We start from the raw sequence: 14,976 nt of genomic DNA on the forward strand, positions 1-14,976 counted from the left end.
ATTCTGGCTTTTCGCTTACATAAACCTCTCCTCCTGTCAGCAAATTCAAACAAACAAGAGGGAATTAGCAAATTGGTTACTTCGAGTCAGTAACCGGTTACTTATGTCGAGGCCAATTGTATTAGCTTGGGCCATGCGATAAGTTTTAACGTTCTTTCGTTCATAGCGACACATGAGTCATAGGACGAGGCAAAGCGAGAGAGACTCATGTTGTTGTTGTGCCTCGGAACACGGGCACCGCCTCGGAACAGGAAATCAGCGCTAGATTATCTCTAGGCAAAACCAACGCCGTTGAGGGCAACCGTCCTTCTAAGACAAATTTAAATCTTCCGACTACCCCCCCCCCCCTTTGACCAATATAAATAAGCGGACACGATCGCGAGCGAGATTATTATCGAGCTACTACCGAGTTATTATCGAGTTACTAGCGAGCTATTATCCGAACATATACGAGTCATCGAGCTATCCGCGAGCGGTCTACTTTATCTGTACGAATACGATGTATCAACGTCTATCGACGATATTTATTGCATGTATATTTATTCTATTTATTCAAAATATACTTGACGGTTGCAGCAGCAATCTTTCTCGATTATTTCGTAGTATCGATCCACTCCTCAACGGCCACTTAGTACAAGTGCAATATTGATAATAGTAAAACCGCGACAGTTTTGAAGATGCATCTCACAAAATGCACTAATATGATAAAGGAAGTTCTACGTAGCTATTTTCAGCAATAGTTGATTAATCATATAAGTAACAGTCGGTACAGTTTGTTATTAGATGCGTCAATCGAATGGAAAGAAGATTATACTTCCCGCCTGCGATGTTGACTAGTTTGACTTGCTCGCTTGCGATATTAATGAATATTTCAATCTAAAACATTACATTAAAAATTCCTCTTGTGTTTGTTTTAACAACTGAAGTAGAGGTTTCCTGACAATATAAAAGTTTTGCGATACATCTCATTCGTCACAAACTATTAAACAAAATAGTAATAATTTTATGTCCAACATATCGAAGTTCACCTTGGATAAGTATTCGTTTAGAAATGAAAATTAATCCAATATACAGTACGGCGAAGGTGATATAAGAAGAAATAAGATTGCTGTTTATAATTTTATTTTAAATACAATGAGTGAAACTGATGTTCCCAAACGATACAAACAATTTATTGAAGAAAGAGTTTGCATATTCTGTAGCAAATTATCATTACAATGGCAAAACTCTTATCGGATATTACATCGGATGATTCTGAAAATCTGTATCTCGTGTTATCGAATGTGCCCTCAACAATTTAAAAAAAGTCAGCAAATCCGAATTAACAACTGTCGCCACCGACTGGAACGGCTTAGCAAATCCTTTGCCGAGTGTAAAATTTTGCGCAAGGATATCACTGCTACTGCCACGGAAGCTGAGCGTTCCAGCGTGGAATACTTCACAAAGGATGGCTCTTTGGCCTTGCATGAGATGTACCCGGATACATCGGGCTTCATAGGGTAAACTCTTTCCCGTTTAGAGGCTGCTGGTTCATTTGTGACTGCATCGACGCATAGAAATCGCATAGAATTGTAGAAGCACAACGATTCGATTTCGCAAAAAAGGACAAATCGGTACTCAAATTGTTTAAGTTCGAACCATTCGATAAGAAAATGTACTAGTTCGTATAACTATAGCATTTGTAAAAAGAACGTCATAATATCTTGATACATTTCAATGACTCGACCGCGTCATCGACGCAACTCTGCGTTATCAACCAATAATATCGATAACACTGTAACCTCTCAGTTCACATCTTGCTCTGTTCCGCGAGACACTAACGCGACAAGTCTTGTTTACAATTCATGGATCGAACTGCGATCACCGTCTGCCCGGTCGGGAAAGTATGTATCACAGGATTTGTTAATAATGCGGTCTCTTGTCCGCTCATGTGTAAAACAGAGTCTGCATACTCCATGACCGCTTACGTATTGCGCTCGTTATCGAATTACCTACCAAATCGCGTGATTATCGACGTCAAGCTCTCTTACATTCGCGATCTGCAGTTGGTGGATGAAAATGTCTATAGCTTGGATCCAATAGATCTAATTATGGGTGTGAATCAGTATGGTTGCTTTTTCTAGATGGTTTGCGAAAAGGCACAGTAAATGAGCTTACGGCTCAGAACACCACTTTTGGCTGGATCCTTTCCGGTTTCCATCGCTAGCGTCCAGTTCTCTCGTTTCTATATCGAACTTGCAGTGCAACGTCTCATTGAACCTACATGCCGAATTTCGTCGATTTTAATAAGTTAGGTAGTTGCCGTCCGTCCCGCGCCTGTCTCCCGCTGAGCAACAATGCGAGGCACATCTTCAACGCACGTACACTCGTGCTCCGAATGGATAATACATTGTTCACTTATTCTTCGTTAAGGGATCTCCCATGGATATTAGGCCTTCATTTTCCGTGGCGACGAATATGTTTTTACGACAGGGAAAAATCGTTTACAACGGAACGCTGGGCATTCAGTGAAATATGCTACGTTTTTACGCGAGTACAAAGCACTTGGTCATATGGTTGAAGAGAAACATTCTTCGCCGATTCCGTCACTTCAAGCCGTATACATCCTGCATCATGCGATCATTCGTGAACTCAGCGCTATAACGCATCTTCAAGTCGTCTTCAATGTTTCCTCGAAAACAGGAAATGGTAAATCGTTAAACGGTCATTTGCTGATCGGTCCAACATTGCAAACGGACCTCGCCACCGTAATTCTTGGGTGGCGCCGTTATCGATACGTCTGTATCACAGACATTGCGAAGATATACCAGCAGATCTTTGTAGATTCGAAAGATATTCGTTATCAATGGATTCTGTGGTGACTCTTTCCATCGAAACCACTATGACACTATCGACTTTTGACCGTTAAGTATGGTACTGCATCCGTACACTAATTCACGAAAGACGAAAGATCGAATTATCCTCTAGCGTTAGTTCTTCATGACCAAAATTATGTACACGACTCCGTGTTCGACGTAGATGATTCACAGTTAGCATGTCAAACGCGTGATCACGTGACTGCTTTGTTGAGAGAAGGTGGGTTTAAATTGCAAAAATGGGCCAGTAACTGGCCTGCATTAATTGCCGATATTCATTCCTCGGATCACGGTCTCGCAGCCATAAGCCGCTATTACCCGACGACAATTTAAAGATCCTTGGTATAAATTGGAGTCCCGAGACGGACTCTTTTCGTTTCGATATTGTTATTAATAAGGTCATTCCGCAAACCAAACGGAAAATTCTTTCAAGAATCGCATGATTTGATGATTCGCTTGAATGGGCTGCTCCCGTTGTTGTCATTGCCAAAATCCTGATGCAACGTCTCTGGTTGCAGAAGAGTGGTTGCAATGATACTATCCCAAACGAGCTCTGCGATATGTGAACAACGTATTGTACCCAACTTTCCCTTTTCCTCCCTATTATTCTACCTCGATGTACACAGCACGGTATGCAAATTCTTAAAACGGAGCTGCACGGCTTCGTGGATGCCTCTCGCCATGTCTATGCAGTAGTTATTTGCCTTACCACAGAAACCGGCGATATTATTGTCTCTCTCCTCGCTACTAAGTCTACAGTAGTTCCGCTCAAATCATTAACAATTCCACGGTTTGAACTGTGTGGAGTTTTACTTCTTTCTCCTTTTATGGCCTTCATACGAGCTTTTTCCGGTATCTTTAAATGCGAGGAGAATAGCTGGACCGATATTACGATTACCCTCGCATAGATAATTCGCTTCTCAGTGAGAAACATTTAGAAACGCTTACCACAATGTCAATAACACCACTGTTTATTCGACCAGTATGTCGACCAGTCGATCTGTGGATGCCGTAAGCAAATATTGAGCTTATGGGTCCGATTCTCCACGGAAGATGAAATCAGAGGCATCGTAGCTTCCGTTTGATTAGATTTCTTCCGTTGATTGCTTGATTGATATTATTGCCGATTTTTCTGCGATAGCGACAGGGTTCCGCGTAACCCGAACTGTTCTGCCTAGACTCTGGTTTCAGGGGGCAGTTGAGTTCTGAATTGTCTAGCATTAGGTCCTGCTTCTTTCCAGAAAGGGTCACCATGCTGGGATTATGCACAGAATGCGCTGGTTCGTCCTTCCTGGCGAGTTCATCGGTGGGAGGCCAAGTGGACCGGTTTGGTAGCTCTGGAGGGTTCCACGTTTCTTTGTATTGTGATAGGTTATCTCCTGAAGGGCCTTGATAGTGAGATTCCGAAACCTCAGACCCTTGACAGTATTACGCGTTCTTTTGACCTTCTCATTCTCGTTTTCATCTCGGCTGTGGAAACGTGAAAGATGTCATGGTTGGTGAAGGAACATTCGGCGTCGTGGAGTCCGTGATTGCGACTTTTTTTGATATTGGAGAATGTCTCGGCATTGTTGATTTGGGTTGATAGGCAGCTTCGTAATGCGGCATTGCCAGAAGAATCCAATTTCTTTGCATCACATCCTCTAGTCTTGCTTCTCATTAAGATTAAATATGCATATGAAATTGCTATATGCAGGTTCTCAACTAACATTGTCAAAATTGAGGCAAGAATTTTGGCTTCTACGGGCACGGCCTACGGTTGGTCAAGATTTATATAATTGCGTGATATCAGCGCTAAAGCGCACGATAATTCCATCACAGTTGATGGGAGATCTTCCTTTCATATAAAAGCCTTCAGACGACCATTATATACACTGTATCAAAAGATTAAATGTTTATTAGATAAATTACATAATAAAACATTTGAAATTTCCGATTCTTTTAAGAAATAGATAAGGTAATATATTCGGGAATTGTATTCATACACAGTAAAAGGGGGATAAAAACGAATCCAGGAGAAGATTGAACTGCAATGGTATTATAATGGTAATAATACAAAATATTGAGCTTGCCACATATTTCAAAATCATCAAAATCGAAAATGGCAGCCCCTTTCTAAATAATGATCGTGTTTGGTCTTATGGCGTTCGCTGCATAAATTCCCTTATTACAGTTTGCCATGATGAATGAACACTCGCGATCCACATTATAACGATAATATTGTTAAAGCTCTACATCGGAGTAATTTGATATCACCCAACACGATATTACAACCTCAGTCTTATCTGATTCAGGAGAATCTCATAATTACATTCTTAAAAGTTAAATTAAAAACGGTTTCATCGTTGCATTAACGTTCACCATTTGAATTCGGATTGGGTTATATTACTCTGAAATCACGGGTAATTATAACAGTTGCAAATACTCGTGTTGCCTGATACTTTGGCCAATTTAAGAGTAATCCGACGCTTTTTCGATAGCTCGACAGTTTCCGATCGACTGGGAAATAAAAGCACTGCGCTGTTTTTGTAATTGTCACTGCGTAGTTTGAAATATCATTCGGGATATCATGGGAGATCACACATGAGGAGCTTTGATGATGGAGAGGGAGTTGGGACGGAGCTGTGAGTGTGGTCGAAATCTCCGGGAAAACTGGAGAATTGGACAAGGAAGTTAATCCGAGTGAAGTGCTAGCGGCTGTGAGTAAAAGCGGGTATCAGTACTAGCGGAATTCAGTCTGGAAAAGACGTGGCAAGCGAAATATAATCTGGTGTGAGATTATGGCAGTGAGGAAGCTATATTGGGATGCACGACAATAGCGCCGCTGCACGAGCTACCCGGGGAACGACACGAACGTAGCTATATTGGCACGTGCGCCGAAAGCGTATCGCGCGGGTCATTTAAAAGTGGTAGTAACTGGTGATATTAACAAGTGCGGGCATAATTGGCCACTCTGCGCGTACAATGGGAAGAAAAAAGGAAACAATTGTGGAGAAAGATAAAAAGGCGGATGAAACGATGAGAGGAGGAGGCGGAACGGAGCTGGCTGCTGAGCCTACTCACGTTAGCACCAGACGTACGAGGAAGGCGGTCCCTCTTAAGAAGGGGTTCTTCCGCTCTGCACTGAGCACAGGCAGCCTACGAACCAACGAAAGGTCGGAGGAAGAAAAGACACCTGCCATCAAAACGCCCCGCGCGAAGAAAAGGAAAGCCGGCAGATCTCCCGAGCTCTCCACGGAAGTGGCCGAAGATATGAGGCCATCTACTACGGCAGATAGAGAAGCGGAACTGATCCGTCGAGCTTTCGATGTGACTAAGGTTGCCGAGACATCACGCAACCTGAAGGGCACACACGAGAAAATGCTGAGAGAAAAGGCGAGGTCCATCTCCACTGGCGCAACAGAGATGGTGAGAAGAATGGGAGGACGCATAGCAGCATTAGAAGCGGAACGAGGCGCTCCGAAAAGAGCTGGCCTCGCGCTCCACGGCAGAGAAGAGTGGAGAAAGTCTCGCCGCGATCGAACGCGCGATAGAGGAGCTAGGCCCTTCGCTGGTCCAGCTAATAGAGGAACGCCTCCAAAACATCGAAAGAAGAAGGGGAAAGGAGGACGTCTCTGGTGTAACCACGAGAAGGGTGGAGCCTCGGGTTCCAAACACTCCAGCGACCAAGGGAAGACAAGAGGCTGCCACGGAATGGAAGACCGTTAAAAGAAGAAACAGAAAGAAGAAGGAACCGACGGAGAAAGCAACCGGCGAAGATAGCTCCGGGGGCAGGGGCGAAGAGTCCAACGAAAGCCCCGGAGGAAGGATCTGGGAGCGTGCGAAGAGGGGGAGACAAGCTACCTCTCTCACACACACACACACCGCCAACATCGGCGGTGACCATCACGCTGAAGGACAGATCGGACAAAACAGATGCATAAAACTATGACCGAAGAAGTCGTTCTGGAGGTCTCTGAGGACCAGAAGAGGGAGAAGGCCGCCGCACTAGCAGCATGACTGACACAGATCCTGGATCTGAGCAAGGTCCGTGTGGCGACATCCTTCCGAGCCGCGAAAGCTAGGGTAACCAGAATAGACGTCACGGCCACAAAGAAGGAAATTAGGAATACCCTGGCGAAGATGGGTGATTGCAAGGGGGAGGATGTCCAACTGGAAGAGATCCGCTTCGCTCAAAACGGTCTTGGATCCGTGTGGATACGAGGCCCGGTCGGGGCAGTGATCAAACTTACCAATACTGGCAAGGTCATCATAGGATGGTAGATAGCGCAGGTCGAAGTCATCGAGCGAAGACCTTTGCAATGTTACAGGTGCCTGAAGATTGGACACATAAGGAGGATATGCATCTCCAAAGAGTACAGGGGGCACCTGTGCTACAGATGTGGAGGTTCGGGACATCAAGCCAAAGGGTGCACGGCCGCGAACCCAAAATGCCTGCTTCGCGAGGCGCTCGGGGCACCATCGGTACACAGGATGGGGCCTGGCGCCCCCCCCCCCCCCGAAAAAGGAAACAAGAGGAATCACCCGCGGAACAGTGGTCGTAAGTGGTAACAATAAAGGCTCGCAGCCGCTGGGAACCCCTAACCTCAAGCTCGCGAGCAAGGAAGCTGGCGCGGAGGAATCCATGGAAGCAATATCATTAGAAATGGTTACTGTCACTTGGACATCAACGCCGAAGGCGTTCGTCCACAGAGTCCGGCTTGAATGCGGCAATGGATATACTCCACGGAATGAGGAAACCTCAGGGCCAACGCGCGCAGCCGCGCGCTGTCAGATTGCGCCGCGGTACTTGGGCTCCTGTTGGTGAACAGGGGCTCTGCCAGCACCTGCGTGGCGTGGAGACAGTGCTCCGTCTTTGACATCACATGGGCCTCCACAACGCATTCAGACGGATATCAGGCTGGAGAGTGGCTGAAGGGGTTGAGACACTCTCGGACCACCTCTACATATTCATGGACGTGAAAGATACACTTGGACCTGGAAAGGCGACCGCGAGTAATGGCCGCGGCCCGCCAAGAGGAAGTCACGCGCGCCCGCCAACAAGATAGAAGATCAAAGGAAGGGACGAAGATTTGCTACGAGCAGCCGCAACAGTGGCTGCCTGGAACTGGGAGGCCTCGACAACAGCGACGGAAACAAGCGTGGAGGAGGAGGTCGAGGACCTTCGCGTCCGACAAGCCGTTAATGCAACGCGGGAGTTTAAAAGACAAATGACAGAATGCGATATCACCATCCCGTACCCCCGAACAATTACGACCGTAACGGTGTTCGCTCCCCGAACAACAACCGTCCAAACGCTCCGAGGCAAAATACAATGACGTACAACTATTGCAAGAAACCGGGGCATCTAATAAAAGATTGTCACACCTTCAAAGCCCGAGTAGACGCTGGAATAATCGTACCCTACGCGTCGAGACAGTCAGGAAACCAAACGACTCCTTCGAGAAGAGAACAGGGTGAACTTCGAAGGGGCCACTCTGTGAATCGCCCAAGAGTACAAGCAGCCACAAGGAGGCCAGCGCCTACGCCAGTAGAACCAACTCGACCTACAATCACCACGGTGTAAAGCCGTCGTGCAGTCGTACAGGGGAACAATGGGAAAGGGCAAACATCCAACAATGAAAAGGAAAGGTAACCCACGAAAGGATAAACAAGAAATACCCAGAGACGGATTCAGAATCGGACGACAACCGGGTTATTTCAATAAAACTAAATGACACTTCAAGTACTCCTACCGCGAGAATAGTCTCTCCGGATTTAAAAACGAAAATAAGTTTACTATTGGACTCCGGATCCGAAATCAATATCCTGCTCAATCTAAAACCTGCTTTACCCGATTCAGCGATCATCGACGAACAAGGATCTATTGAAGTTCGAGGAATTACGGCTACAAGCCTGGTCACCCTAGGGCAGACAATAATACAGGTTGCGGGCCATCCGGTTAATTTTCACGTAGTCGATGATTCATTGCTGATCGATCAAGACGAAATCCTAAGATCCGAATTTTTTGCAGGAAATAAAGCTCGTTTGGACTATAAGCAAATGCATATCAAGTGGGGGAATATTGATATTCCCTTCGATACAGGGGAAAAAATAATTGTGCCGAAACGAAGTTCGGTGCCGTGCTCAATAAATATTGCAAATCCGGAGGCAAACGAGGGATTCATTCCCAAAATCGAGCCGATTAAGGGAGTCTATTTTGGAAACGCGGTTGTGAAAAACCATAAGGAACGAGGATATATGAGGATAATAAACACCACGTCAAGAAATTATGAATTTACCACGCCTACAATGGTAAATGAAGAATTTAAAAACCTCACCTCGCTCCCTACCGTGCCATATGATATCCAAGTCGAAAGAAGATAGGTTCGACAGAGTAATGGAAGTATTACGGCTAGAACATTTGAACGAGGAAGAGAGGAAAAATGTCGAAGTATTAATCCGGAAGAATCAAGACAGATTTCATCTCCCAGGCGAGACGCTGGAAGGAACAGATATCCTACAGCACGAAATTATTACTACAGACGAGATACCGATTAACGTTAAACAATACCGGTACCCGCCCGTACATCGGGAAGAAATAAATCGACAAATTCAAGAACTACTGGAAACGGACGTTGTGGAACCATCGACGTCTCCGTATAACTCTCCGTTATGGATCGTACCGAAGAAACCGGATTCCGAAGGTAATAAGCGATGGAGACTAGTCATCGATCATAGAAAGCTAAATGACAAAACGATAGGCGATGCTTATCCGTTGCCCAACATTACCGAAATATTGGACCAGTTGGGAAGCGCAAAGTATTTCTCTACGTTCGACGTAGCATCTGGATTTCATCAGATCCGTGTGGCATCTAAGGATGCCCACAAAACGGCATTCTCGACACCGTATGGTCATTTTCAATTCAAACGAATGCCCTTTGGACTGAAAAACGCACCAGCAACGTTCCAACGACTAATGAATTCAGTATTGTCAGGATTGCAAGGAATAGAATTGTTTGTCTACTTGGACGATATAGTAATTTATTCCACATCCCTTCGTGAACATGAAATTAAGTTCAACCAACTTATGGATAGGTTACGGAAAGCTAAATTGCAATTGCAACCAGACAAGTGTGAATTCCTGCGACACGAGGTGAAATATTTGGGACATGTGATTAGTGAAAATGGGGTTAAAACCAGACCCGAAGAAAATCGAAGCAGTTTCAAATTTTCCACGGCCAAGGAAACCAAAGAATATTAAACAATTTCTGGGACTAGCGGGATATTATAGGAGATTTATACCAAACTTTTCCAAGGTTACGAAACCATTGACACAACTACTAAAAAGGGACGTTGCGTTCAAGTCGACGGAAAATTAAGAAGACGCGAATCTGAAAATGCACTTGCAACAGAACCCATCTTGCAATATCCAGACTTTTCTCGACCCTTCAACCTCACGACAGACGCATCCGGATACGCAATAGGCGGAGTATTGAGTCAGGGACCGATTGGGAGAGATCTGCCAATCGCGTATGCCTCGAGACTATTAAACCCCGCGGAACAAAACTATTCCACAATAGAAAAGGAATGTCTGGCAATCGTCTACTGTGCGATGCATTTCAGATCATACCTGTATGGTAGAAAATTCACCATAATAACCGATCATAAACCTTTGGTGTGGATGCATTTTATAAAAGATCCCACTTCAGGAATCTGGAAGTGGAAAATAAAATTGTCGGACTTCGAATTTGATATTCAGTACAAGGAAGGACGAACAAATGCGAACACAAATGCGTTGTCTCGAAACCCTCCGGAGGTATGTCTACCAATCAGGAAGAGAAAAGAAAATTCACCGATTCGATAGCCTTCCCCAAAAAGATTCGAACTAGATACGTCAACCAGAAACTCTCCTATCTTCGAAGCTGAACCGCGCGAATTACTACTACGACAACGGGAAGAAAGGACCAAACTCACAATACTTGCAGAATTGAAGATCTCAGAAACGAGAGATTCGATAGTAAAAATAAACGACCACAAAGTAATTTTCATTGACACCAAAGGAAATCCGGTGGACAGAGAACCTTTAGAAATAAAGAAAGCAGGGAAATTACCACATTACGAGGATTTAATGTTTGAGAGAGCAAGACTACACCAAGATTCAGAGAAGCAAATAATATCTTTACCCGTGAAAGAAAACCGAAACATTCAAATAACATCAGAAAATTTGTTGAATTCGCTAAGATCCCTGCTAGACGTGGTAAATGAGAAACGATTGACATCCTTCAGCATTAATAAAGGAAATCTAGAGGAGCTACCATAGCGACACATAATCAAAAGATTGAAGGAAGTATTCTTGGAAAAAACAATGCACATTACTATTTCTACCGAGGAGGTAATCACCCCACCAGTGGAAACACGAACTAATATAATTCGAGAAAAACACGAATCATCCGTAGCGGGACACAAAGGAGTAACAAAAACCTACCAAAGAATACGACAACACTATTATTGGAAGGATATGAAGAAAGAAATCCAGGAATTCGTAAGAACATGCAAAGAATGTCAATAGAAAAAATTTACTAGGATAAAAACAAAACAACCAATGGTATTCACTGATACACCGGACAAGGCATTTGACAAAATTAGTATAGATATCGTCGGTCCACTACCAAGAACACAAAAGGAAAACAAATATATATTAACGATACAAGATCTATTAACGAAGTACTAGCTCGGAATTCCGATCAAAGGCATCACTTCGGCCGAAATAGCAGACGCTTTTATTAAACAATTTATTTGTCGATTCGGTTCACCAAGAGCGATCTTGACCGATCAGGGAGTAAACTTCACATCTTCCTTAATAAAAAAGGTAGCAGAGAGATTTCGAATAAAAAGATACACCACGACAGCATATCACCCACAAAGTAACGGTTCTATCGAAAGATCACACCACGCGTTAACAGAATATCTTAAGTTATATATCGAGAATTCCAGAAATTGGGACGAATGGGTGGAATTAGCCATGTTTTCTTACAATACCTCGGTGCACGAAGGAAAAAAATTCTCTCCGCACGAATTAGTATTTGGACACTTGGCCAGAGAATCCACGGATGAAACAATAATCGAAGAGGATATGGAACCAACATACACAGAATACCTCAGAGATTTGTTCGATAAAATCAACACCGTGCAACAAATAGCAAGAGAAAATCTGGCAAAATCCAAGTTGAAATCGAAGGAATACTATAACAGAAGGATTAACCCGCAAAACTTCAAAATAGGAGACCTAGTATATCTATTAAAGGAAAACTTTCCGATCAATATTCAGGACCGCATAAAGTGTTAGAAGTTTTAGAAAATCAAAACGTCAAGATTGAAGTTAAGGGGATTCCACGAACAGTGCATTTAAATAAGTTGAAACTAGCATAACCGAAATAGACAATAGACTAACGATTATGGAAGGCGATACAGTACAATATCAAATTTCCGGAGGAAATTTGAACTCCAAGGGCGGGGGTGTCACGTCCCGCGCTGCGCACACGCCTTAACGAAGACTAAACTACCAATAGCGCGAGTGAGCGTTTCAATTTGACATTTAAATGAAATTTAACAATTTGTATAGAAACCGAATTCGAGCTTCACAACCCCCACGGAACAACCCGTCACATGACGACCCCACCACGGTAGACCTAATTATAAATAAACGTAGCGACATAGAAGAGTAGATAGATAATTCCTTAGTTCAGAGTAGTTAATTCCTCAGTTCTGTTCCGCAGTTCTTGGTGATTAATTCCTTAGTTCATAGCGATTGGTTTTCAATTCCTTTGGCTCTTAATTTCTCAGTTCCTCTGGCTTTCAATTCTTTAGTTCCTTAGTTTCTTAACTCTTAGTTCCTTTAGCTCTTAATTTTCTTAGCTCTTAGTTCTTAAGTTCTTTAGTCCTTTAGTTCTTTAGCTTTTTGTTCTTTGTTTCATTAGTTCTCAGTTTTTGTCAGTTTTGTTAATCGACGTGTTTGTATTTGTCAATTAGTAAATTATAGAAAAATCAATTAAATTAAAATCATGCAATTAATAAGAGTAAAAACGTATCGCGAACTATTGTAACTTCGAGTATTCAAAGTCTCAACGATAACTCTGTTAATAACCAATTAGAATTAGAATAAACTTTTGTTGTGGAAAATATTTGTCTAATAATATAATAGGATTAAGCGAACATTTATTTTCACCAACTTTGATCATCTCCCGTGCCAGTACTCCTGTGCGTAGCAGGTTAGCCGAAACGTGGAGTTTAATTGCCAGTCGCATTAAACATCAGTCAACACTACCCACTGATATTTAATTGCCGACAGAATTATTAAGAAATACGACAGTTCAGGATCTTCGAAAAGATAAGCGATAACAAAAAATTTAACTGAAACAGTCCTTAGATTGTTTCTGGTGGCAGCAACTACCATTTACTCTAAATTCAAAAATTAACGGCAATATAAGCAAAACAATCCAAACAAAAACGTAACAATACGTCCATACCGCGAACGACGCTGAACATCGGGCGAAACAGAGCCGTATATTGGTGCACTCCCGACATCGCGGAGCTGAGGATGAGATGTGTCCAGGCCCGAAGACGGTGGGGAGCATGAGGCGGGCATGTGTTTTCGGGCCGTAGGACCACGTCCCGGGAAACCCCGATGGATCTGATGCTCTCTTACAGTCGGGTGGCAGCTGGTCGGTGCCTCTGGCGCCCGTCAATTTTGCCGATCCGATGCGGAGAAGTTGGTGGGCCCATACCTGTCAAGACCACTCACCTCACCTTCTTGTGGGGCTCCCCGACACCCTGCACCGGCTTTGATCGGGGCAGGGTGCGAAAGAGTGAGTGGCACCAGGACGGACTTTGTTGATGACCGCGGCGACAACAAATTACATTTTACTATGGATTGCGACCACAAAAGAAAAACGGTTTACGGTGCAGGGGAGGGATACCCCAGTACCGGCGCAGCGATGGGTAGTCAAGTGGGCTCACCTGCGTCGTCATCTCACGACCACGGCCGTTCGGGGGTGGACCGCCAAGCCCCCGGATGTGTTTTCACGTCTGGTGAGGCGGGATGCAGTAGTACGGAGATTCACAAGGAACCTCCGAGAAGAATGACAAGAGCATCGCGGAGAACCACGGGCGCGGCGGACGGCGTCTTCCTCGCACCGGCCGCGGTAACGGGCCTCGCGCCGGTAAGGGAGCTACGAGCGCGGATGAGGTCCGATGACGGGGATTCGGTCGCCTCTTTCGCGTCGCGGTCATCCCTGGGATCGACCGTCTCCGGGGGGAAGAGAAGGCGCATTATGACGCTGACCCCGGAGATTTCTGTGGATTTGGCGCTGGACATACGGATGAGCTCGGCGGTCGACGTGAGCGCCGAGTTCACCAGGCAGGTGTCTAAGATCTTGCGGGTGACGGCGGTATCGTCGAACCTGAAGGGAGCAAGCATCAAGGACCTAAAGGACGCGGCGACCTACGTCGCCGCCGCCTGGAGGGAGCTTAACCTGCAGAGGGCTGAGGTGGTCCACAGCGGTAGCTCCACGGCCGCCAGGCTCGCGGAAGCAAGGCTGACCGCGTTGGAGGAGGAAAACGCGGCCTTGCGTAAAGAGATAACGAGGCTGGCCGCTCGCACCCACGAGTGCCCGCGGTGCAACGGTCGGGCTATTGAGCCCGGCCACCCTCCGCGGGAGGGGAAACAAGAAGGCGCGCGTCTGGACGCCTTAGAGAAAAAGATGGACGAACTCGGTCCCTTCATCATGAGGGCCATCGAGGAACGGTTCGGGGGCCGAAGACCGCGCAGCCCCGAACCTCGGCGCAAGGCGGACCAACCCGCTGTCCCACGCGTCACCCAAGCCACAATGCTCCCGAGGGAGCAGGAGGGTGGCGAATGGAGGGTGGTGGAAAGGCGGCCGCGAAAGAAAAGGGCCGCAAGGAAGGAGGAGAAAAAAGAGGGAACGCCTGTTGCTCCTTCGTCAAGACTAACGGGCGCACGGAAGACGGGCGCTACACTAGTGACCAAGAAAAGAATGGCGCAGGCGACGAAAACGGCCGGGCTTCCCCGCGCACCGCGTACGTCCGCGGTGACGTTGACTATCAACGAGGGGGTTAAGAC

At 45.3% G+C, this 14,976-nt stretch overlaps 1 long non-coding RNA gene across 1 annotated transcript in view; it reads right to left on the minus strand.

Moving 5' to 3' along the window:
* Positions 1-2,100: 2,100 nt before the first annotated feature.
* Positions 2,101-14,976, minus strand: part of LOC139993505 (uncharacterized) — a 33,333-nt gene continuing 20,457 nt past the window's right edge. The window contains exon 4 of the long non-coding RNA XR_011801394.1: positions 2,101-4,729. This is a non-coding gene — a long non-coding RNA (uncharacterized lncRNA). The remainder of the gene's footprint in view (positions 4,730-14,976) is intronic.

The sequence above is a fragment of the Bombus fervidus genome, chromosome 13 (genome assembly GCF_041682495.2).
Source record: "Bombus fervidus isolate BK054 chromosome 13, iyBomFerv1, whole genome shotgun sequence".
Taxonomy (NCBI): domain Eukaryota; kingdom Metazoa; phylum Arthropoda; class Insecta; order Hymenoptera; family Apidae; genus Bombus; species Bombus fervidus.